General features: G+C 36.9%; 1 long non-coding RNA gene across 2 annotated transcripts in view; it reads right to left on the bottom strand.

The window, feature by feature from the left end:
* Nucleotides 1-15243, bottom strand: part of LOC105879513 (uncharacterized) — a 38165-nt gene extending 22922 nt beyond the window's left edge. The window contains exons 1-2 of one of the 2 annotated variants that reach the window (XR_012922074.1): nucleotides 15048-15241; nucleotides 1774-1826 (exon numbers count right to left, since the gene is read on the bottom strand). This is a non-coding gene — a long non-coding RNA (uncharacterized LOC105879513). Of the gene's footprint in view, nucleotides 1-1773; nucleotides 1827-15047 lie in introns of both variants that reach the window. The other variant, XR_012922075.1, reaches the window with a different exon arrangement.
* Between the last annotated feature and the right edge of the window lie 852 nt (nucleotides 15244-16095).

The raw sequence follows: 16095 nt of genomic DNA on the forward strand, positions 1-16095 counted from the left end.
GTGGTTTTCTTTTTGTTCTTTATGTTCCTTTTCTCTCTACCTGTAACACAGCATTTGAAAGGAAAAATATTTGCCTCCATAAAATACTAGTTCCCTTCCTAACTCCAGAGTAGTATACAGATAACAGAGATGGAAAATTCTATAGTTATGGGAACCATAGGTGTGAGAACATTGATGAAGGTGCTTTTGTGCTTTAATGTTTGTTTTCTTTCCTCAGTGTAATTTCTTGGTTCCTCAATTCTTCATATCTTCATGAACTTAGGGTTGAAGGACTCAGCAAAAATATATATGAGCTTCAGTAATGTGAACTATATTGCCATTAGCATTGCCTTGTTTATATTAGTGTAGGCCAATAAAGTGATGAATGCTTATTTGAGAATAGGTGCCTTCTATGGAAAAAAATAAAAGTCTCATACTAAGTTTTAGAATGAATTATTATGGAGTCATATCCTTAGTGGGAGTTTATTTCTGTGATCAACACAGACTCTCATACATTAAATGCAAATAAGACATGTTTTAATCTTTCAGTTATTGCCTTACGTATATACTTATCACTTTAAAATAGAGGGGTATCAATGTCTGAAAGTTCAAGTAGAAAGTCAGTCATGTCCACTTTTTGGTCTCAACTTCATTGGAATTTTTAAACATATTCATTATTTATATCTTACATTTAAAGTTGTAACAGGTTGTAGGCTCCCTTCATTAATACTGATAACATACTTTTCTACATTTATATTTTTTAAAACTTGAAAATAAAGGTGAAAATGAGATCCCTCTGCAATAAACATCTCAAATGTACTGGGTATATAGTACTTTTGAGCTTATATGGGCAGTAGTGTACCAAGGGCAAGGTAGTGGGAGCCTCTGCCCAATAAGGAGGAATATTTTATCACTGTCATTACTGCTGATAAAAGTAGACTGACTTTTCACGGTTTTTACTGTTTTTAAATTCACTACAAACAATGTACCCCTTATTGCCTACACCAGGAATGACTGTTCCTAATTCTTGCTCTTGGAATACACGGCATACAAGACACTAAATTCTGGAATGGTGTTTGATTTTTATAATGGCCTTCATGTTGACCTGAACAAGACTCCAACATGGAGGCAATTAGAATGAGGGAAATTGTAAAATGAAATCTCAGAAAAATTTGATGTTATAATGTTGTCTTTTGATATTTTGCACAGTTCTCATTTGTCCCTTTTTATATTTTTTTCTTCTAGGAATTTCCACAGTGAGTCATCAGAATTGCTACATTTGAAATGCTAGCAGTGTAATTTGATTGAACTCAAATATATTACATTAGACAGTATTATGTTCTGCTGGTTAATTATAACCCACAATTCTATTGAATGATCTCTGCAGTACTAGAAAAGAAAAATATAACAATCTCACAGACTGTTTTAATAATTTGCAAGATCCCTACATGCCCAAGGAACAAACCATCCAAAACAGAGAAGAATAGAAAAGTATATAAATATTTTTAAAAATTTATACTCATGATTCTTGGAAATGTAAAACTCCATTTATTAATTAATAATTATGTAATTAAATTAGAACAAAAGGAATAATTTATAAACTATATTCATATACTGTATTGTGTTTTCAAGCTTATTATATACAAAGCAAGGTATAATTTTTCAAGTCCATAGCAGTAAATATTATTAGAATTTATTTTATCTAATATGAGGTGTCTTATTTTTAAAAGAACTACTTCTTGGACCTTGACCCCCAATTACCAACAACAAATTAACAGGCATGTGCTTACTAACCTTTCACTCTCCACAATGATCCAGGATTCCAGTAGTTCTGAGAAGACAGATGACTAGGGCAGGGGGTGGGGTGGAGGGGACAGGAAAGAAAAAGGTTTATTTGCAAGCATTCCATGCCAGCAAAGAATTTTCAAAAGTATTTTGAGAGAATATATTTTATTTCTCTGGCAAAAGGACTGAAATTTAACTTCAACCTTTGGCTAACTCTAAACCCTAAAGAATACTCCTAGTTAATACTGACTTTGCCATTTGAAAATAGACACCTCAGTTTTTATGCTGGTTCCTTTTCCTATGATTACTTTTCATTTAGGATTATATGAAAAGAAGCCATCCTAGATAGAATCCGAATAGAAATTGTAGAGCCATCCAGTAGAGAATTACAAGAAACAGTAGTTTTGGATAAATTCCAACTGCCTAACAACATAAACCTAAGAAAGAATTTAGGACTTAGGTAATTTTTACCACAGAAGAACCATGAAAGGTATGCCAAAATGTAAACATTTGATTGAAGGAAAAAGTGACAGGATTTAGCGTTATAAAACAATACTATCTCAACCATTTTGCTTAATTTTTCTCTCTGCTAAAATATCCTTGAAGTTTTCTACTGAAAAATGTGTAGTTAAAAGAATTCCATTCATGATTACAAACCAGTAGCTATTGGACTGCCATGAGAGGCTGAATTACTATTACTCATTTTTGTGTCTTGCAGTTGCATTTCATTATCCTACCCTGTAGCAGTGAAAAGGAGTAAGGAGTTATCTGAATTCAACTTATTCATAATTTTGATAATTTATAAGTATTAAAATTGTAAAGTTTTGTTTTTATTACTTTCCAGCATGAGTGTTTTTTTCTAGATGGAAGAATGGGAACAGGGCAAGGTATTTTATACTGAGAAACCAATCTCCTTTTGAAATTCCCATCACCTGGAGACAGGGGTTGGGCAGCATCTGAATTGTTCCTTTCCAGGCCTGAGCCTAAGCCCATCTATTTCACTGGACATTTTCATGGCTAGCTTCCAGGTGTCACCAGCTGTAAGACATGACTAGAATGACCCAAGTTATTAATGGAGTTTACATTAAATTATATTTTCTAAAACATCAAACAGCCTTTTCTTTCTTTTTTTTTTTTTTAAATGGTATTTATGAACCACTCCCTTGCGCAGGTGTCCTCAAACTATGGCCCACGGGCCACATACGAGTGTTTTTGCCTGTTTGTTTTTTTTGGGTTTTTTTTTTTTTTTGAGACAGAGTCTCACTTTGTTGCCCAGGCTAGAGTGAGTGCCGTGGCGTCAGCCTGGCTCACAGCAACCTCAATCTCCGGGGCTCAGCAATCCTACTGCCTCAGCCTCCCCAGTAGCTGGGACTACAGGCATGCGCCACCATGCCCAGCTAATTTTTTGTATATATATTTTTAGTTGGTCAATTAATTTATTTCTATTTTTGGTAGAGACGGGGGGGGGGGGGGGGGTGTCTCGCTCAGGCTGGTTTCGAACTCCTGACCTTGAGCAATCCGCCCGCCTTGGCCTCCCAAAGTGCTAGGATTACAGGCGTGAGCCACCACGCCCGGCCTGCCTGTTTGTTTTTTTTCTTCAAAATAAGATATGTGCATTGTGCATAGGAATTTGTTCATAGTTTTTTTTAAACTATAGTCCGGCCCTCCAACAGTCTGAGGGACGATGAACTGGCCCCCTGTTTAAAAAGTTTGAGGACTCCTGCCCTTGCATTTAAAATCAAAATCTTATTTTACAAAGTAATTATCTAATAAACTGGGACGAAAACTGCTATTTTTACTACATGGTAAATAGTCTGTTGCTTTATCAAATAAATACATGAAAGCTTTCTGTGAATAAAGCATTAAGGGCAATTCTGGTGAGGGCTCAGAAGAGACCCCAAAACTAGGGAAAGCCTATATTTTCCTAGGGATTATTTAAGTGGTCATGATCAGAATATTGATAGAAATATGGATGGTAACGAGCATTCTGATGAGGTCTCACATGGAATTGAGGAACAAGGAATTGGAAACTGAAGTAAAGGCCATCCTTATTATTTGACTGCAAATAGCATGGCTGAATTGTATCCATGCCTGAGGGCTTTATGGAAATTAAAATTTAAGAGTGATGAACTAGGATATCTGGCTGAAGAAATTTCTAAGCAAAATATTGAAGGAGCTACATGGCTACTTTATTTTTTTTATTTTTATTTTTATTTTTTTTATTTTTTATTTTTTTTTTTTGAGACAGAGTCTCGCTTTGTTGTCCAGGCTAGAGTGAGTGCCGTGGCGTCAGAGCTCACAGCAACCTCAAACTCCTGGGCTCGAGCGATCCTTCTGCCTCAGCCTCCCGGGTAGCTGGGACTACAGGCATGCGCCACCATGCCCGGCTAATTTTTTATATATATATCATTTGGCCAATTAATTTCTTTCTATTTATAGTAGAGACGGGGTCTCGCTCTTGCTCAGGCTGGTTTTGAACTCCTGACCTTGAGCAATCCGCCCGCCTCGGCCTCCCAAGAGCTAGGATTACAGGCGTGAGCCACCGCGCCCGGCCTATTTTTATTTTTTAAAACAGAGTCTCGCTCTGTTGTCCCGGTTAGAATGCAACTTCAAACTCCTGGGCTTAAGCGATCCTTCTGCCTCAGCCCCCCTCCCCCCCAGTAGCTGGGACTACAGGCATGTGATACCATGCCTGGCTAATTTTTTTTGTTTTCTATTTTTAGTTGAGACGGGGGTCTTGCTCTTGCTCAGGCTGATCTTGAACTTCTAAGCTCAAACAATCTGCCTGGCTTGGCTTCCCAGAGTGCTAGGATTATAAGTGTGAGCCACTGTGCCCAGCCTACATGGTTCTTTTTAACTGCACATAGTATGATGTGAAAGGAAAGAAATGACTTAGAGAAAGAATGTGTAATTATAATTATGTGCTGCATAACGATGTTTTGGTCAATGACAAACCACATTTAGGCATATCTCAGAGATATTGCATGTTCAGTTCTAGACAACTGCAACAGAGCAAGTATCTCAATAAAGCAAGTCACATGAATTTTTTGGTTTCTCAGCACATTTAAAAGTTATGTTTACACTATACTTTGGTCTATTAGGTGTGCAATAGCAATATGTCTAAAAATGTATGTACTTTAATTAAAAATACTTTATTGCTAAAAAACAAAAAAATAAAGCAAATTGAAACTGAAGCATCATATATGTTTAAGATAAAATTATAAGTAGGTTTTCCATAGAGTTTACTGTCAAAATAGGATAAGTTTTTGGTCTCTTTTGGCACACACGTGGTTCCTTATTCACAAATGTATTACTAAAGAAGTAACAAATAGTCATGAAGTATCATAAGACATTTTCTAAACAGATTGATACTCAGACTTTTAGTTGTGTGTTATCAACTGTAGAAATAACAGCATTGTCTGGGAAGTTCATATGAATGCTATTCTCACAAAATATTTCAGAGACAATGCTTAATCTATTTTTATAGGCCTAAGAAGTGCTTCATGGCTATTTCTTTGATTTATGAATAAAAGGATATGGTTTTTCTTACTGTTTTTTTTCTCTTTTCCCCATCTCCCACCCTTTGCTGGGTTTCTGACCACCAGTTTTTGACTAGTTGTTACTTCTTTAGTAATACATTTGTGAATTATTGAACTGCATCTAGAGAAGAATAGTTTCCACTTAGTAATCACAAAGATATTTTAAACTCTCTTTCTCCCCAAGGAAACTATAAAATAAGAAACTAGGTATGTGATCAAATTAACAGCATAAGTCAGTGTTCATTTGGCATTTGATAGATACTCTTACCCCTACTATATGCAAAAAGTATATTAGAATTAAATTTGACATTACCATGGTGGCCTCTTCTTCTTATGCATTCAGAGAGGAGCTCACTCCCCTTAGTTGGCAAATATCTGCCAATGGTAAGGAATATTTTTTCTCTAGAAGCACTCATGACCTGAGCAGCCAAGTAATCAAAGAGAAGACCAAGAATTTAAAGGTGATGGAACCTACAAACAGAAGTATTCTAGTGGATTGTGAACAAATAAATCAGAAAGGAAGAATACCAATGTACACTTTTCATGAAAGAGCTACCTTCAGTAGTACTGAGGTCCTCTTTCTAAGGTTTATTACAAAATTCAGTATCTCCCATGAGAAAGAAAGCTAGATGTAAGGACCTGATTATGTGAGTTTAGCTGGCTAGGTCACAGCAAACCAAAACATCCTTCAGGACCAGGGCTGGTATCCTGGGTTTAGTTCTTACACAGGAGTCTGTGCCTCTTCCAAAGGGTGAGTTAGTAGCTCAAATTTTATTTTCTGAAAACATGAAATAGTATCCACAGACATCTTCTATAGACAATAAATATAAATTTCTACAGAGTTTTTAATTTATAAGTATTTTTCTGCTTTATGTTTTCTGTCAACCTTTTCTTTTTGCAGACAGAGCTGAGAACTAAAAGCCCTATCCCTCAAGGAATTTATAGTCCAGTGATAAGTACTATGGAGAAAATAAAGCAGGGTAAGGAAATAGAGAATTAGGGGTGCTTTTTTGATAGAAATGTGTTTCTGAGCTCACATATACATAAAGTTGTAAAAACTAGATGTAAATTCACTGATGAAAAAATTGCTTTTCAATTGACCTAATGTATGCATGCTCAAAAGAGCTAAGAATCATAAATTGTATCTGAATACAGAAATCACAATGAACCAGTTTTGATGGGAAGGGAAGAACACTGATTTAATTTTGTCCCTTTACAAACAGGATACTGCTCTAGATCAACTGCTTTGATATATACAATTGCTTATGATTTATTACAAGTTTAGGATCACATTTCATTTTTTAAATTTTAAAATCAAGATATAATTTACATAAAAATTTACCATCTTAAAGTGTACAATGAGGTAGTTTTTAGTATATTCACTATGTTATACAATCATACTAATTCCAGAATATTTTCATCACCCTGAAATGAAATTATGTTCCTACTAGCAATCAGTCCCAATTTCCCCTTACTCCCATCCCCTGGCAACCACGAATCAATCTACTTTCTGTCTCTATGGGTTGCCTAGTCTTGACATTTCATATAAATTATATCATACAATATATAGCCTTTTGTGTCTGGCTTCTTAGCATAATGTTTTCAAACATTATGTAGCATGTAACATTATTCATTCCTTTTTATGACTGAATAATATTCCATTCTATGGATATACCACACTTTGTTCATGAGTTGATAGAAATCTGGATTAGTACTACTTTTTGGCTATTATGAATAACCATGCTGTAGAAGAATGTTATGAACATTTGTATACAAGTTTTTTTGTGTGATTGTATATTTTCCATTCTCTTGGTTATATACCTAGGAGTGGGATTGTTGGGTCATATGGTAATTCTGTGTGTAACTTTTAGAGGGACTGCCAAACTGTTTTCCACAGCAGCTGCACTATTTTATATTCCCAATAGCAGTGTATGGGGGTTCTAGTTCCACATCCTTGCCAACACTTGTTATTGCCTATCTTTTTTTTTTTTTTTGAGACAGGATCTCTGTCACTTGGGCTAGAGTTCAGTGGCATCATCATAGCTCACTGCAACCTCAAACTCTTAGGCTCAAGTGATCCTCCTGCCTCAGCCTCCTAGCTGGGACTGCAGGCGTGTGCCACCACGCCAGGCTACTTTTTTTCCATTTTTTATAGAGACAAGGTTTTGCTCTTGTTCCGACTGGTCTCAAACTCCTGGCCTCAAGCAATCCTCCTTCTCAGCCTCCCAAAGTGCTAGGATTACAGACATGAGTCACTAATGCCTGGTTGTTTGTCTTTTTTGATTATAGCCATCCTAGTGGATGTGAAATGACATCTCATGTGGTTTTGAGTTACAGTTCCATAATTAATGATATTGAGGATCTTTTTATGTGTTTATTGGCTGTTTGTGTACCTTCTTTGGAGAAATGTCTTTTAAGATCCTTTGCTCATTTTAAATTATTTGTCTTTTCATTGTTGAGTTGTAAGAGTTCTTTATGTATTCTAGATACAAGTCCCTTATCAGATATATGATTTGCAAATATTTTCTCCCATACTCTAGGTTGTCTTTTCACTTTCTTTTTTCTTTTTTTTTTTTTTTTGAGACAGTGTCTCACTTTGTTGCCCAGGCTAGAGTAAGTGCCGTGGCGTCAGCCTGGCTCACAGCAACCTCAATCTCCTGGGCTCAGTGATCCTCCTGCCTCAGCCTCCCGAGTAGCTGGGACTACAGGCATGCGCCACCATGCCCGGCTAATTTTTTTTTGTATATATATTTTTAGTTGGTCAATTTATTTCTATTTTTGGTAGAGACAGGGTCTCGCTCAGGCTGGTTTCGAACTCCTGACCTTGAGCAATCCGCCCGCCTCAGCCTCCCAAAGTGCTAGGATTACAGGCGTGATTCACTTTCTTGATGGTGTTCTCTGCATTGTGAACGTTTTTACTTTTGATGAAATCCAATGTATTTGTTTTCTTTGGTTTGTGCTTTAATTGTCCTAGGAGGGTAGGGAAACTTTGGTCTCAAGGCCACATGTGTACCTCCAGATCCCCAAGTGTGGCTCCTTGACCAAATCCAAATTTTACAGAACAAATCCCTTCAATGTCATATAATCTCTTTAAAAGGATTTGTTCTGTGAAGTTTGGATTCAGTCAAAAGGCTGCACTAAAGGGTCCAGAATGCCAAATGTGGCCCCAAGGCTGCAGGTTCTCTACCCGCTCACTCTAATCCAAGATCATGTAGAATTATACCCATCTTTTTTTCTGTGTTTTATGGTTTTAAATCTTACATTTGGGTTTTTGATCCATTTTGAATTAATTTTCATATATGATATGAGGTAGGAGTCCAACTTCGTTCTTGAGCATGCAGATATCCAGTTGTTCCAGCACCATTTGTTGAAAAAACTATTCTTTCTTCATTGAATTATCTTTACACATTTGTTGAAATCCAACTGACCATAGATGTATGAATTTATTTCTATACTCTTAATTTTATTCCATTGGTCTATATGTCTATCCTGTGCCAATACCACATTGTCTTAATTACTATAGCTTTGCAGTAAATTTTGAAGTCAGGAAGTGTGAATCCATGAACTTTGTTCTTCTTTTTCAATGTTGTTTTGGTTATTTGAATTTCCATTTGAATTTTAAGATCAGTTGTCTATTTATGTGGGAAGAAAAAAGCCAGTTGGAATTTTGATAGGAATTGTATTGACTCTGTAGGTCAATTTGGGGAGTATTGCTGTCTTAACAATATTAAGTTTTCCAATTCATGAACATGGGCTGTCTTTCCATTTTTTTAAACCATGTTTTGTAGTTTTCAGTGTACATGTCTTACACTTTGGTTAAATTTATTTATTCCTAAATATTTTATTCTTTTTGATGCTATTATAAGTGAAAGTTTTCTTAATTTCACTTTCAGATTGTTCATTGCTAGTGTATAGAAATATAACTGATATTTGTATATTGATCACAATTTATTTTTAATGGATAGTAAATTTGGGTTATAGACACACCATGTCATAAATTGAGAACTTAGGTAGTGCTTATTTATACAAACCAATTTAATGAGCAGAAGCCCCAAGTGATTTGTTGTTGATGATGATATAATTTTAGCTGGTTATTTTGAGACTATTTCTATAAGAATTATTTCTATTTTATTTGTAGGTTAAGTGTGGTGACAGCATAGAGCACTATAGGTCATTTGGCATTTGTGGCCTATGTATTTTTCATATAATTTTATACATATGTATTTTTCTTATTTCCTACATATTTTTTTTTCAGATCTTTCATACTTTTCCTATTTAAGTAAAACACAAAGGAACAAATCCTCAGCATACCATGTCTCTCTGTATCAGGATACTTTCTGTATACTCTGCAATGCTATGTATTTTAAAGATTAATGGTAATGCTGACAAAGTTAATTTATTCAGCAAAATTCTATGTTCTAGGTCTTACACTAAGTACTAAATGCTAAAAGAAACAAAGTTTAATAAACCACAAACCTATCCACCAAGGAGCATACAACCTGTTGAGTAATGACAGACAAGAATTATTTGAATGCAACAATGAGCCTGGTACTGTAGTGACACACCAGTGAGTAAAACAGACCAGGTTTCTGCTTTTATGGGCCTCATAATGAAAAGAAGAATATAATGGCTCTGTTAAAAATATAGAGGGTCCTATGGGAGTATGGAGGAAAGGCACCTAACTTTTAGGGGTAAGGTAAGGCTTCCCATGCCCCTTATGTCTTAATGGACAAGTTGGCCTTGGGGAAGGTACAGGAATATGAGTTACAGTATTTCAGATCAGGAGACCCACCCCCATCACAAGGCCAAGAAGTATGAGATGACATCATATACTCAGGGATCTGCAAGCAGTTTAGTAATAACAGGCCTAGTACATTGGAGGCTTGGAATAAGTGTCTGCTGAATGACTGAATGGATTAGCGCTGGATATAAAGGATGCTGGAGATGAGCACAGGAGGGTGGGCCAGGCTCAGATCACGCCACACTAACAAATCCGAAGGCTATGGAGAGACTGTTGCCTTTATTCCTTACAATTTACATAGCAATTAGACTGGTTTACTTTTGCTTCCCCGAATCCTTTTCCTTCAGAGATAGTAAATGATGTAAAAAAATACCAGAAAAGAGTTAAAACCCCATTAAGTACAATTAATTATTTACAAATTATAGGTGATAGCTATGTATCTTATCTATACATAACAAATCCATTTTAATCACTGCCAGCCTCCTAAGGAAAATACTGTAGGGTCTAATGTCTGAGACTATTTTTAAAAACAATTATTTTTGCAAGTATAAAATAACTTCATAAAATAATTACATATTCATATAGGTCATTTTTCAAATTCAAGTTAGTGATATTTAATGTCATATAAATAGTACACTATAAATAACATCACATGTAAGGGAAAGGGAAGGAGGTAGCTGAGTCAAAAAATACTAGGAAAGCAACATTCATATTTCTGTTGTGCAGTGGACAGTGTGAAGGTAGAATGAAAAAATTTAGCTGTTTTTCAATTCAATCTTCTTGAAAAATATATTTTTAAAGTATTAATCAAGAATTAGTTCTTACAATTTTAACATTAAAGTGGTATGATTAAAGTCTATTAAATTGGCTGAATTAAAAATACTACTAAAACCCCCCTCTCACCATTCATTTTTCTTTTTCAAAGAAATGTAATTTTTATTTTTTCAAAGTGATTATGTATATGGTTTAAGAGTCAAATAAATACAAGACTCATAATAATACCAGAAGGCCCTGCACCACCTGTCATCACTCAGTTCCCAGAGGAGTTACTGCTCTGCTATTTAATTTCACATTTCTAAGTAGCATATTACTGCCATTTCAGTTTTCATTTTTAGCCATTTTATACCATGTATTAATTTCCAAGTATTTTTATAGCACATTGTTCAATTATTTATGGTATATATTTTAATGATCATTATATAAATATTGTCCATAGCACTTCATGTTATATCAGTCAGGAGAAGTTAATTATGCCATGTTAAGAAATGACTGCAGAAGCCCCCAAACCCCTTTCTTGTTGTATTGGCTTACAAAAATAAAGATTTACTTCTTATTCATGTATGTCCAGTGGCAGGTCTGCTGCACTCCTGCTCTACGACGTCTTCACTCCGGACTCAGATGGCCAGAGCAACCTCTATCTAAACAGTGCCAATCTGTGGCAGGGGCAGAGACATGGGAACTATGAGTAGGTTCTTAAAGCTTCTGCCTAGAAGTGACATATTCACATCTGACCTGATTTCATTGGTCAGGGTAATTCACGATGCCAAGTCTGACATCAACAGGGTGAGGAAGTATCATCCTTCTCCAGAGAGGGACAACAAATATTCTTAAACAATCAAACAGTCTGCCATGAATATTTTGTTTTTCCCTGGAGAGTATAATTCCTTCTTTCTTAGGTTGCTTACTTTTCTCTATACTTGTCACTATTACATCTCTCTATGTTTCACTAGAGTTGTGAAATTTTGTTCATAAGGTTCAAACACATCAGATTCCATTTCCATCATTTCCATTATTTTTTCTTGGAGACATTCCTTATGGAGCCCGCCATCCTCACATCAGAATGGACTGGCTGCTTTCCAGTCTGGCTACCCAGCTGTCATCCTGGAACCTCCCTTCACCTTCACCTAGGGAATTCTCTGTTTTCTCCTTTGTTGGAGCTCCTATTTACCAGAGTCCATGTTTTTTATCTTGATTTACACTCTTACTTGGGTGGAGTATCTCCCTCAAGTAGTTTCCTGAGAAGAGAGTATGGGAGTTAAAATTTTTGAGAGTTTTTTTATTTTGACATCTTTTCCTGCTCCCTGCATTGGTTTTATTTCCTCCAAGTTCTTTTCTTTTTTCTGTTTGGTCATTTTAGGCTTTGTCTTTCATGTAAGGTAGATTTTTCAAATACATGGAGATCCTCAACTATTCACCCACATTTAAGAATGAGTTGATAGCTGGGTGTGGTGATTCACTCCTATAGTCCCAGCTACTTGGGAGGCTGAGGTAGGAGGATCACTTGAGCCTAGGAGTTCGAGGCCAGCCTGGGAAACATAGCAATACCCTGTCTCTACAAAAATTTTAAAAATAAAGAATGAGGTGATAAAAAGTTGATTAGAGCCTCTGTAGGTATGTTGACTGTTGGGCTTCACTGTAAGAGACCAGCAACAAGCCACATTCTTCATTGTGGGACCCCAAACTTCATTTGGAGGCCTTTTCTCTTGGATCAGCTGGTTTTCCCCTCAAAGGAAGCTTCTAATCTCCTGATAGGATCCCAGCATTCTAGAATCTGAATTTGAGAATGAGGCTGGGTTGGAGGACCTGTCTTATAATTCAGTATGTACAACTTCACTTAATTCTGCTTTTCTGTGTAGTCAGTCATCCCTGTCCTCGGCTCTCCCTGGTGTCTAGAGGAGCTATGAGTCAACCCCTCCAGAACATAAACCATCTGTCTTCTGCTGAATTTGGGCAGCATGGATGGAGTAGGGAATATGGGTGAGGAAGGGTCTCACTGCTCTTTAAAAAAACTTTGACAACAAATCCCCCTTTTCAGCCTCACTTTACTTCTGCTCTCTGAGGCATGGCAGCTCTAGTTTTCAAGCCTCTCCAAGGTGCTGTGACTTGAATAGGTTCACTTCTGGCTGGCTCTGCTTCCTCCTAAAAGCTTAGGTATTAACTTTCTCAGCTTTGGTAAGTCAGTTACTGCTCACCCATCTGCTTTCCACATTCCTAAGTTTTGTTGGCATCCTTCTTCAGCAGGGATCTCTTTTCCTGTTTGCTTTGTCTTTATAGGTTTATATCTTTTTCATTCTTTCACTGTCATTTTAATGTCATTTTACTGGAGTAAGTGGAGATAAACGTGTGTTCGCTGTACCAGGTTTGCCCAGAGGTCTCCTTGCTGTTAAATCTTAACATGTACAGATATAATAACATTTTGTAAGTAGTAAAAGTTCAAGTATAGTTAAAGGCAATTCTGTAAGAATTAGATGTAAGTACAATAATTGAATAATTATACCTAACTTTAATTGAATGCTTATATTTTAAAATGCTTCTGTGTATGTGTATGTATACACATACACACACACATACATATATATATATATATATGACATATCTTATTTTTTTTTAAGAGACAGGGTCTCACTCTGTCACCTAGGCTGGAGTGCAGTGGTGTCATCACAGCTCACTGCAGCCTTAAACTCCTGGGTTCAATTGATCCTCTTGCCTCAGCCTCCAAAGTAGCTAGGACTACAGCTGTGTGCTACCACACCCAGCTAATTTTTAAAATTTCTTTGTAGAGATGGGGTCTCGCTATGTTGCCCAGGCTGAGTATATATGACGTATCTTTGCAATAACCTCTTAATTCAACCCCTGGCAGTCTTGACTCCAGAGCCCCTATGCTATTAATATATAACATGTACTTCATTTTCCAAGCTACAAGTAATCTTGTTATTTTCAATCTGTCAGGTCTGTAGTCAACCCCTATTTATTGTTAAGCTATAAGTGAGGTTTTTAATGTAGATTTTTAACATTTACTGTGTATTATTTGATGTGGCAAAGCTAGCATCACTGTAGACATATCTATTTGAGATACATGTTGGAGGTAAAACAGAATAGTCTATGCCAAATTTTAAAGCATAGTCATCTAAACTGGGAAGCTTGGCATGTATTGGGTATATAATACAGACAGATGGGCATTTCCTGTAAAAGAAAGCAGTTGCCATCATAATTTGAGAGGTCACAGAGAAGCAATTAGAAACCCCACTTTAGCAACATAAAAAAAAAGTGCCTGTTTGAATGAAATATGATATTGGCAAGAATTTAACATATTAAACCACTGATGGCCTTGAGCACCCTAATTCAAAGAATTCAACCCTCATTGTTTAAATATTTTAGTACCAGGGTTACTATCACTCTCTCTCAGACTACTCACTACTCCAACACTATTATGAGTCACTCCTGTGGCAGTTCTTTATGGAGTGTGTGTGTGTGCGTGTGTGTGTGCTTGTGTAATAGATATAACTGTGTGATGTTCCTTTCAAAACCCTTACTGCCTCTCAATTCCTTGATCTACTTTCTTCAAAGGGTCTGGTATTCACTGCTACCTCAGTTATCCATTCTCATGATCATTCCCTACACGCTGATATTTACCAATAACTACAGCTTTTGGATATTATTGATCATACCCCTCTAATTTTAATTTCAAACTTCCCACTCTCCAACCTGTCTCTTATCTTTTCATATCATTCCATATAATAAACTTCAATTCTTCAACCTGATCAGAAACACCAATTTAGTCACCCTACCCTCTTTTCACCATTCCTTTCATACTTCTTAACAATGTCTGAAGTTATAATGCCTCCTTTGCTTCTACCCTCAACTACTTTACCCTTCTCTCCCCATTATGTTTACCTAACCAAATCTCAGTCCTGGTGACTGCCAAAGCCAGCTACTCAGTGCCTACATATGAACAACTGAATGTGGCTAGAGAAAACTGCACAACCTATTGACTGGTCTCAGTATAAATTCATGACCACTTATTCAAAGGGGGGGCCCTTAGTTGTGTCTGGAAACTTCACTATCCCTCATAGACTTATAGATTCCTATTTCACCCCCCTTCTTCCCTCCTCTTCTCTACTTTCAGTTAATGAATATGTTAACTAGAGTAGGCTACACTGCTACAACAAATAGACTCCAAAATGTTATGGCTCCAACTCAACAGAAATTCATATCTTGCTCACATCATTGGATGTTCCAGGTCAGTGGACAGCTAGCTCTCAAGATCAGACGGATGAGATCAGGTGCGTTCAGGGTGGTATGGCTGTAGATAGGCAGCTCTCTTTCATCCAGGCACGTTCTTTCTTGTATCTCTGTCAACCTTAGAGGCTTGAAGTCAGCATCTGCATAATCAAAACAGATTCACCATGTCCAGGGTGCAACTGGCAAAAAGGAAAATGCATGGTGGTGGCATGAGTACACTCAAAAGCCCTGGCCTGGCAGTGGCAGACTATTTCCACTCACATTTATTGTCAATAACTTAATACTTGACCATATCTAACTTGAAGAGAGAAAAGTAGTCTGTGTGTTCAGGGAGAAGAGGAGACTAAATTGAGATGGACAATTAGCAGTGTGCCAAAATGATCTCCTTATTTCACTGAGAAAACAGAAGCAACTAGAAGAGAATTTCTACTTTCTCCCACTGTGAAATCTACCCACTTATTCCAATATCTCCCATATATGTGGGAACTGGGGGGATGGGGTCACTAGGCTCTCCCTGACCAGAAAGTAGAAGTTTCTGTTCAATTAGAACGTGGTCATAATGACCATACGACCTAATCACAAACTGCAAACGTACTATCTCTCCTTGTGCTTTTCAACCTCCATGATTTGGGATATTATCGATCAACACTCCTTCCTTCCCTGTTTGTGAAACTCCAATTTACCTTGCTTTGATGATTCCACTACCCTGGCTCTCCTTCCACTTTATCTTCCCCCTTTCTTTGCTAGCTTCTCTCATCTAGATTAGCGCTTCTCACAACTTTGCTGTGGTACAAATATCTTGGAGTTCTTGTTAAATTCAAGATGCTGGTTCAGCAGGTCTGGGGTAGGATCTGAGATACTGATTTTTTAACAAACTTCATGATGCCAATGCTGCTGGGCTATTGACTTGCAGGACCCCCCCTACTTCATTCGCTTGCCTGGAGGTGAGCCCTGTGTTGCTGGGAACCAAGGCTACCAGGTCCCACCGCCTTTTTGCACCCAGGGCCCTCTAACAGCTCTCCACGCCGC

This window comes from Microcebus murinus, chromosome 12 (genome assembly GCF_040939455.1).
Source record: "Microcebus murinus isolate Inina chromosome 12, M.murinus_Inina_mat1.0, whole genome shotgun sequence".
Classification (NCBI taxonomy): domain Eukaryota; kingdom Metazoa; phylum Chordata; class Mammalia; order Primates; family Cheirogaleidae; genus Microcebus; species Microcebus murinus.